We start from the raw sequence: 9,906 nt of genomic DNA, 5'->3' as shown, positions 1-9,906 counted from the left end.
GTGAGTCCTGCATCAATACATTTCCCAAACGTATTATGTGCATCGTAAAAGTGGTTCGTGCTTCCCATGCAAGGAAGCTTTAAAAGCTTTACAGGAGTGGAAGCGCCATGTTCCTTACCAGCAAAGGTGAAGCCAGCGCTTGCCCTATTTTACATTTTAAATAGACGTTCGTTGAGTTGTCCTCTTACAGATCAAGTGGTTTGGCTCTGGTAATGTAATTAATAAAGGGAAAATCAGACATCCACCCGTTCGTAGCAATTGCTACAAAGGAAACCCATACGGGTTCCTCGAAAGAAAAGCCTCATAGTTGAAGAAAAATTCGTCCTGGTCCGGGACTCGAACCCGGGACCACCGCCTTTCCGGGGCAGCCGCTCTACCATCTGAGCTAACCAGGCGACTAGCAGATGGCAGGGCGAAGTCGAATTTGTCGACAACACGAAGCAACGGCAAGAGTTTGACATAGTAGTTCGGCGGAAACCCGCAAGGTGGAGAGAAGTAATGTAATTGCATGGCTAATTAGAAACTAAAAGCATGTTGTTCCTGTCAGAAGTATTATCTTCCTCTGAGTATTGATTACGTTATTTCTGAAACAAATTACCAAGAATTTGAGGCTTCATCCTAAAACCAGTAACACTAAGATACACGTCAGCAAGTCTCTGTATGGCAAAATAAGTCACGTTAATGGGGTTGAGACATCAAATTTTCGGCTTGCGCGTTCTTTGTTTCAAACGTTTCTTATTGCTCCAGGAAGCATGGTGCACACTCGAATACTCTTATATTCTCAGCAAATAAGTTAATATCGCATTATTTATGTGAACGATTTTCAGTTTCGGTTTGTGTGCGCAGAGTTGGACTGTGATGTCAATGTCTAGGAAGCTTGGCACGTGGGCCCATCAAGCTGTGACGCACACACTGCTGCATCATCTGGTCTCGCACGCAGATTCTGTACCAGTGCAGGCAAACAAAACCACGCCGACAGTTGTCTTGGCTAGCTGTGGCAGCTCCAATTAGGACTCTACGACTGACGCGGCTCATTGCCCTCTAGACTCGAGCCTCTCTAGGCTTGCCCGGTGCTGTGGGTCACCACTCATAGCACGTCACTCTAATGTGGTATCACGTCTCTAAAACTTTCGTTGTGCTTCCAACACAGTGACATCGATGTCAATCGCGGTAGCGATGGGTTTCGATCACGAGAACAAGCATTTAGGCTCTTTTCAGAAGATAATTAAAATATACTTTAAATTTTTCTTTGTCCAGCACTTCATGTTGAGTGTTTTTGCATACAGAGGAAGCCTACAGTATGCTTTTTATAGCCTCAAAATTTGGTACCTCAACCCCTTTAAGCTAGTGGGAAGTGTGAGGAAAGCACTTCTTTTCCTTCATGGAAAAGTAACCTTTTATAGTGGCCCTCCTAAAATGGTGGTGTTGATTCACTTTTGGCACATAAATTCCCCTCCAACAGTTTTTTTATATTCCTTGTTTCCATTGTTTGCTTCCTTACTATAGCCTGTTCTAATGTTTTGTTTGCTTTTTTTTACATCTCCACAATCTTGTGTATTGTTGCAGCCCATTTGAACTTAACATGGGTTGCTAAGTTGACTGAATTAATTTTTCTTTGTTAGGAAAACTTAATTGTGCATGGCCTCGTAAGGGCCCCTCACCAGGCCCTATTGCAAATTTTGGTTATACACTGGTATATGTAAGGTGTCGTCTAGAAAGCCTTTCTTTTCGAAGATTTTCAAATTAAGTCACCCGGTGTCACTTGGACAACCTTGGTTTCCGTAAGCCAAGTACCTGAAGCCATTTCTAACAGCAAATTTGTCACATCTTGGGAAATGCAACAACCTGTCCTGTTACCGTGCTGCCAGAAGGCAAGCGTTACTACCAGCAGACATTTTGTCTCTGCCTCGACTAGGGTGCGCAAGTGTTCTTTCCCTGCCTTCTCCAATACCAAAGCGAAGAGACCATGTCACATGAACGTGTCGTACCCCGAATTTTTAAACAATTCTTCACAATTCCAGTGGCACGTTTGCATATTCGGCATTAGGTGATTCACCTGAAGTCATGTGCCATGGCTGGCGACATTGCAAGTAGCCTGTATTGCATAGAGGCATTTGTGCGTGTGACCTTGGCTCCGTCAAGGCGTGGCGGCCTTGAGAGTAAGGGCATGCGGCCTTCTGTTTGGAAATCCAGCATTTTTTATATCACTCAGCCATTTCATACTTTGCAGACACGATCGTTGTCATGTGATCTACATGCTGCACTTGTTTGCATTGGCCAAACCTGCAGACTTCAACTTCAACACACTTTTTGTAAATTAGCAATGCACATTCTTTTGGGACTTGTATTCTTCATTGAAGTGCTGATTTACGCTACACATTCTGATGCAAGTTTTCATCTTATGGTATTCCGAGATATTTGCAGTTGACTTATGATCTGTGTGCATAGAGTTGTGGTTATTCTTCAGTGGCGGTTTGTTGTCCCTTGCCTTACTTGTATTTTTTCACAAAATAAACCACATGCACTCAATTTTTTTGTTCACTGTACTGAGTGTCAAGGTGTTTGCCTCATACTTTTTACTCAAGCCCATCTTTGTTGCACTTTTTAGCATATGAGGGATATCTTGCCGAACAGAACATGAGAAGTAACATGGAACAGTGTGAAACCTGCATACGATCACTATTTAAAAAGTTTGGCCACCAGAGTTGAGTACCCTGTAAGAATGGTTTGATTCAAATGACCCCAGCTGGTATTTGTACCATAATTTATGCTTCTTCCCAATTTGTTGAATACAGTGCAAATGGCTGTCCTGCGAAGCATAAATAAACCACCGGTAATAAAGATGGAGAGACACTTGTGCAGACTTAACATCAGTGAATGATAATTATTGACCTCCAGAGAGCCTATAGAGCTGTCCTTACTATCAACATATTGACACGTGTACTTATCTGTATCGGGCAACCACGTTTCGACGCCGAACAAATGTAATCGCACAGCGTGGGACGCGCCTGCAGGTATCCCAAGTTTCTGGAATGTTATCGATGCTTCTATCCGCTGTTATGTTATCTGATTTTATCACCTGACGCGAATGGCGTAGAACTTTGTGGAAGGCACGCGGGTCCGAACGATTAGTCTGGAACATTCGGCGACTGCTCTATAAAAGCCGACGCGCTTGACCCGCTGATCAGATTTTCGACGATCGCCGACCGTGTTCACCGCTATCGTTGAGCTATAAGTGTAGCCTCTTTTGTGGGCACAGGTTCGCCCAATAAAAGTTAGTTTTGTGTTTAACAGTATTGCTACTGTGTTCTTTGACGTCACGACCACGTGACAATATCAATAAATGGAAAGTAAGTGACTTAAAAGTTTATCATGCACTTAAAGTACTTAACAAACACTTAAAGGGGCACAGAAACACTTCCGACTGATCATAGTGACCTCACTACAAAAGGACATCGCCTGCTGGAAAAATTTTTCGAATCATTGAAATGTAAACGGAATTAGTAGTTATTGCAGCGATGCATTGCTTTATCCTTTCGTCTCGGCTAGTGTGCAGGAAGCTACACGGTGCATGGCAAGGGAGCAAGGTCCTGCTCAAGTTTCTTTCTTTTTTGGCACATTGCTACTTGTGGTTTAGGCACGCGTGGCACTCTCTAAACGCGAGATGGACGCCTGGAGCTACATCACTTACACAGACCAATCAATACACACGGCTGTCTGATTGTCCTGCGAACAGGGCTTGCGGTGGTCATGGTATCTATATTATGCAGCAGGGCAGTTTCAGGGCCCCTTTAAGAAGGGCACAAGCAAAGACAACAAAAATTGGTTTCATGAGTGCTGCCTGAGTCGCCACTGATATCACGCAGTTGCTCGTGCACAACTTGTGAAACAATAACGTATGAGCCATAGCAAACGAACAGTCATGTCGGCAAAAAAAAATACCAAGAAAACAACAGGATATGTATTGTCATAGGTAACCTCAAGCGCCACAGCACAAGGTGAAGCTAAGTTGCAGTTTCGCACATAATATTGTCTCTTCTGCTTACAACGATGCACGCACATGAGCATTTCACTATATACAATCTTTCAATATGAACAGCATTGAAACGCAATGTAGAGATGAAACGTTACAGGGACTGACAACTACACCAAATGTGCCAGGATAAAGTGCCAGGAGAAACAGCCGAGACGTGCCTGCACTTTTGCGACAATCCAGCAGTGCACAGGCACTTTGCCTACACGATGGATGAGTCCCGGAATGCCTCGGTGATTCTCACTACAATCTCGTGCGGGTCCGCTGTCACGCCGGAGGTTTGCACACACGCGCGACCACTTCTGCTTCATTACTCACTGTACCACTGGTACCGACTAAAATGAGGTGCTCGGCGTCCACTACCCGTTCTCCCTCCACAAAACAGCGCGAATTAACATCGCACTGCAAGAAACTTAATATTTTCACCAAGGACAGCGTACACGAGGACCTCCGTAAAGCCGCCATACTGCACAGCGTAGCCAGACCGGGCCACGCTTCGCAGCGCCCCCTAATGTTGATTTGAGCTGCGAATATACCTTGGCAGTCTCACTCCGTGTGCCCATGACTTGATGCTCAGAGAAAATCGCATCTTGTCGAAATTTGTCATTGCAGAAATGACTGAAAAGTTTCTGGTGGGACCTTCGCCCGATCCTCGTATTCAGCGTGAGGGTCTTATGAGGGAAGGAAAACTGGTGCCTGGTGTCCACATATATTTTAGCCGAGCGCGCTCAAGAAGGCGGAATCCCGATTCCACTGACTCCACAGCTCGCGCACCGTCAGAGTACTGGGCGTGTTCTCGTCGTCTTTCGCGACCGGACGATTGTGACGCGTAGTAGTGCGCTACAGAGCCTCCCTTCTAGCGAGCAAGCGATGAGCCGGACGAAGGGCGAAGCGTGGATGGCAGGGGGTGTGAAACGCACGCGGCGAGCAGGACTGGCCTGGTCGGGAGTGAATGTGACAGCAGAAGTGGCTAAAGCGTCAGAGGCCAAGTAGGCAGGCTTCAGACGGTCGACGGACACCGTATTTTCCCGGCAGTTGATGTAAAATGAAAAGAGCACGATTGAGTATTTTGGACAGACCATCATACGGCGCCGTAAGGAAGGACGTACAGAATATTGGCGCTCAAAGATGGACGTGCAGTTTTCAAGGCCAGGGCTGACGTATACACGCCGGAAAGAACGTCGTTGTTGTGGGGAACGACAGTACGCACAGCGCTGCGTAGACGGTAGGCTTGGAGTTCAGTGTTTGACGGAAGCCCGTCTGGTCGGGATGAAACATGGTGAAAAGGTAGACAAAATCCGGGGCACAACGCCTACCAAAGTAAAATTTAAAAGAAAAGAAGACGTTTAGGCTACCCCACGGGAGCCTTGTTCACAGGTAAAATCACAGGTAAAATACTTGCGAACAAGGCTCCCGTGTGGGAGCCGAAACATCTTCTTTTCTTTTAATTTTTACTTTGGGCGGCGTAGTGCCCTGGGTTTTGTCAACCTTTTCACCAGACGGTAGGCATAACGGAAACGCCAGCAGGTACGCTGGCCGAGTCACTCAAGAATTCGCCAGGGACTCATTGAGTGGTGCCAAACGTAAACGCGGTGACGCTTTTGGAAGAGTCACTGCAAAGAGCGGTGCGGGTTCCAAGCATAACGAAACGAAGATACTCGATCCATGATGAAGGAGGAGTCGAAACCATGAGTGAAGCCTTTAGCTGGCAGTGGAAAAATTCTACTGTCCTATTGGATATCGGGTGGTAAGAGGTAGTCTTACCACCCATCTGGGGAATCTGTGAGTGAAGGTTAACTTGTAGCGATGGTTCCCACAGAGAGAAAGGGGGCCAACAATACTAATACGCGTACGTGTTTCTCTTTATCGGGCGACCACGTTTCACCGCCTAACAAATGTTATCGAGCCGCGCAGGACGCGCCTGCACGTATTGGAAGTTTCTGGAATGTTATCTATGGTTCCCTCCGCTGCCTGTCACCGAACCTTGCGTAATCTGATTGTATGTATGCGCGACGCTAATAGTGTGGAACTTTGTGGAAGACACGCGGGTTCCAGCGATTACTCTGGAGCATTCGACGACTGATGTATAAAAGCTAGCCGACGCACTTGACCCGCTGATCAGATTTTCGACGATCGCCGACTGCGTTCGCCGCTATCGTTGTGCATTAACTGTAACGCTTTTGAGAACGCAAGTTCGCTCAACAAAGATTTAGTTTCGCCATTTACAGTTTTGCTAGTGTGTTCCTCATAGTCACTACTACGTGAAATGTGGTGGAGGTGCTGGCGCCTTCATGTACCGAACGCCCCCGCAAAGCTGCGATCCAAACGCTAAACCCGACGACAGTGCCAACGTCACCAAGGACTAGCGAGATAGCCGTAGGCAGCAAGGACTGCTACTTGAATACGGACCTCTGCCCGAGAAAACTAGAGGGATCAAGCCCAAGTCAGCAACCCCAATGGCTGCGCCAGCGTAAACCATTCTGCTGCAACAACCTCGGGACCCACCATTCTTCCACGGATCATCGCCTGAAGACCCAGAAACCTGGCTGGAGACGTATGAACGGATCGCAAATTTCAACGACTGTGACTCCGAGGACATGCTGCGGCCTGCATACTTCGCCTTAGAAGACGCCGACAGAACGTGGTTTGAGAACCGGGAGTCGACCATGACAACGTGCGACCTGTTACGTAGCGACTTCCTGCGGAACTATACAAGTGTTGTGCCCAAGGAAAAGGCCGCACCTATGCTAGAAGCCCGAGCACAACTCCCCAACGAAAACATAGCGATCTTCACTGAGGAGATGACACGCCTGTTCCGCCATGCCGACCCCTAAATGTCCGAGGAGAAAAAGCTTCGTCTACTCGTGCGTGGCGTCAAGCAAGAACTTTTCGCCGGAATGATAAGAAATCCACCGAAGGCCATTGAGTAATTTCTTCACGAGGCCACAAGCATCGAGAAAACTCTGGAAATGCGGAACCGGCAATTAAACTGCCATGCAAGACCAGCAAATTACGCCCTAGTTCCCTCATTGGGCGCCGATGACCTACGCAAGACCATCGGAGAAGTCGTGCAAGAGTAACTTCAAAGGATAATAATAATAATAATAATAATAATAATAATAATAATAATAATAATAATAATAATAATAACTTTATTTGCATCCGAAATACACGATGCCGGAGGCCTACAGAAAAAGCTGTCGCATTGCAGCTTGACAAGGCCGCAGGCCCCCGCACTGGCAACTTCACGTAGCAGTCAGCAAATTATAAAATATATGTGAGTTATGATCAGCACTCACTGAAATCCGTACATACAAAAAGATAAAACTCATTCCATATTCAGACATCGTTATACAAATTATGTTATACAATTTGAAGTTATACAATTAATACAATTCCAATTGTAATACAATTAATACAATACAATTTGAAGTTATACAATTATGAAGCGCAAACATTCAGCTTTCAAGACACTGTTTATCCATACAAGAACGCCACTAGAGACCAGCGCACACAAAATGAACCGCAGAAAGCGCAGATAACTCCGCAGTAAAAGTGCCGCAAAATTATACACTAACTATACTATTCTTTTTTCCCTTTTTGTTTTCTTCTTCTACGCACTAAAGTATTTTCGAAGGTCCGCAAAAGTAATTTTGTCAGGCTCTATATTTTGTTTCTGTAGCGTATTCAATAACCTTGGCAGCCGGTTTTTCAACGTTTGTAAGCCATATGTTGTCCTACAAGTATCTATTGCCCATGTTTCAGAATTTCGCGTATTATATGTAGTAGAGTGATATTTCAACTTCGCTAACTGACGCAAGAAACAAGTATTATTTTTTATCTCTTCTTTATATCGCTTGTACAGGCAATAATCATAAATATTTGTTACTGGCATTATGTTGTAGCTGCGAAATAAGGGCTCAGATGGATGGTACCTGGGTACATCTGCAATAACTCGAAGAAACTTTTTTTGCAAACGATGGATTTTTTGCAGATTGGTTTGCGTCGTAGAGGCCCAAACTAGGTGACAATAATTAAGTCTGGAACAAAATAAAGTATTGTAAATTAGCATCATTACACTGCGTGGTAGTATGCTTGCGTTCCGATATATGAGGCCGATTACTTGGGACAGTTTTGTTGTTAACTGATCTATGTGCTCGTCCCAAGACAAGGTATTGTGGAAGACAACACCCAGTGTTTTAATAGAAGGCACTATTTCAATTGGAGTTGAGTTAAGCAAAACTCTTTGATTTAATGTTATCTTCTTGTTTCTAGCGTGAAACAAAACTGCCTTTGTTTTCTGTACATTTATTTTTAAGGCATTTTCTTCTGTCCACTTTTCAAGTTTACCCAAGATTTCGTTGGCGTTGCGAACTATTTGGTTGGTTTCTTTTGCTGACAAAAATATATTAGTATCATCTGCATAAATGACGAATTTTACTTCTGGACATATACTTACAATGTCATTTAGATAGAGATTGAAAAGAAATGGTCCCAAGATGCTGCCTTGAGGCACACCGCAAGAAACTGCTAATGGATCCGAGTGAAAGCCTTCTATGTCTACAATTTGTTGCCTATTTCTTAAATATGAATAGATTAGAGAAGCAGCAACACCTCGCATACCGTATCGTTCTAGCTTCCTAATAAGCAGTTCATGATTAATAAGGTCAAAGGCCCTTGAAAAATCTATAAACATGCCCAGTATTACATTTTCTTTTTCGATTTGATCTAGTAGATACTCTTTTTGTGCAAGAAGTGCCGATTCAGTGCTCAAACCTTCACGGAAACCATACTGGCAGTCAATCAAGATGTTGTGTTTCTGTTCGAATTTTTTCAGTCTCCTGAGGATTACCTTTTCAAAGGCCTTTGAAAACACAGGCAATATAGAAACAGGCCGGTAATTGCCCATATCGTTCTTGTCACCCTTCTTATAGAGTACCTTAACACGAGCAACTTGCATTTGGGGTGGAAATATCACTTGCTCGAGGCATAAGTTAAATATGTACCGTATGCATGGAGCAAGCAAAGAGGCAGCATGCTTCAAAGGCTTCGCTTGCATCCCGTCAACATCCAACGCACGGCTGTTATTTAGGCTTATTATTACCTCTGCCACTTCAGCTTCAGTGACAGGGTCAAGGAACACTGAACTTTTATTGTAGTAAACAATTTTTAAATCACTCGTTGCTGCCATTTGACCCGCGGTGTTCACAATATGCTCATTGAAAGCATTGGCTAACGCCTTCCCTGACAACTCGTTGCCATTGTATTTTATTTCACGAACTGATTGGTTTTTAACATTATATTGTAACACTGAGTTCAACTTCTTCCAGAGAGCATTTGAGCAGCCAGAAAGGGAAGTAAATAAATTATTAAAATGGTGTTTTCTTGCTCTTTTTCACTCTTTGTTTAAACTGTTACGGAAAGTTTTAAACTTCTTCAGTGCATCTGGATCTCTGTTCTTAATAAATTTGCTAAACATTGTATTTTTCTCCCGAATTTTTGCTGCCAGGTCAGAGGTTATCCAGGGCTTACGAATTTTTCTCTTTTGTTTTAGGCGTACAAAGGGAAAGTTCTCTGTATATATAGGTTTAAGAATTTTAAGGAATTCTTCGTAAGCTGCGCAAGCATCTGTAATATTATGCACAGTGTCCCACGGTACCAACGAAAGTTTGTCTACAAATGAGGAAAGATTTTGCGGCGTAATACGCTGTATTAAATTTGCAGGCGAATTTTGTTTCATGTTCACCTTTTTACTACAGCATAAAAAAATAGGCAAATGATCACTCAACTCAGCCGCGATAACTCCAGCTCTGATTCTCTCCGGCATTACATTTGTAACAAAAATATCAATCAATGTAGACGTATTCAGTGTC

The 9,906-nt window shown here is 44.2% G+C and overlaps 1 non-coding gene across 1 annotated transcript; it reads right to left on the bottom strand.

Moving 5' to 3' along the window:
- Positions 1-320: 320 nt before the first annotated feature.
- On the bottom strand, positions 321-395 carry TRNAS-GGA (transfer RNA serine (anticodon GGA)). The gene has a single exon. It is a non-coding gene; the product is annotated as a tRNA-Ser (tRNA).
- Positions 396-9,906: the final 9,511 nt, after the last annotated feature.

Source organism: Dermacentor andersoni, chromosome 11 (assembly GCF_023375885.2).
Source record: "Dermacentor andersoni chromosome 11, qqDerAnde1_hic_scaffold, whole genome shotgun sequence".
NCBI lineage: Eukaryota > Metazoa > Arthropoda > Arachnida > Ixodida > Ixodidae > Dermacentor > Dermacentor andersoni.
This window is presented reverse-complemented; position numbering and strand designations above follow the sequence as displayed.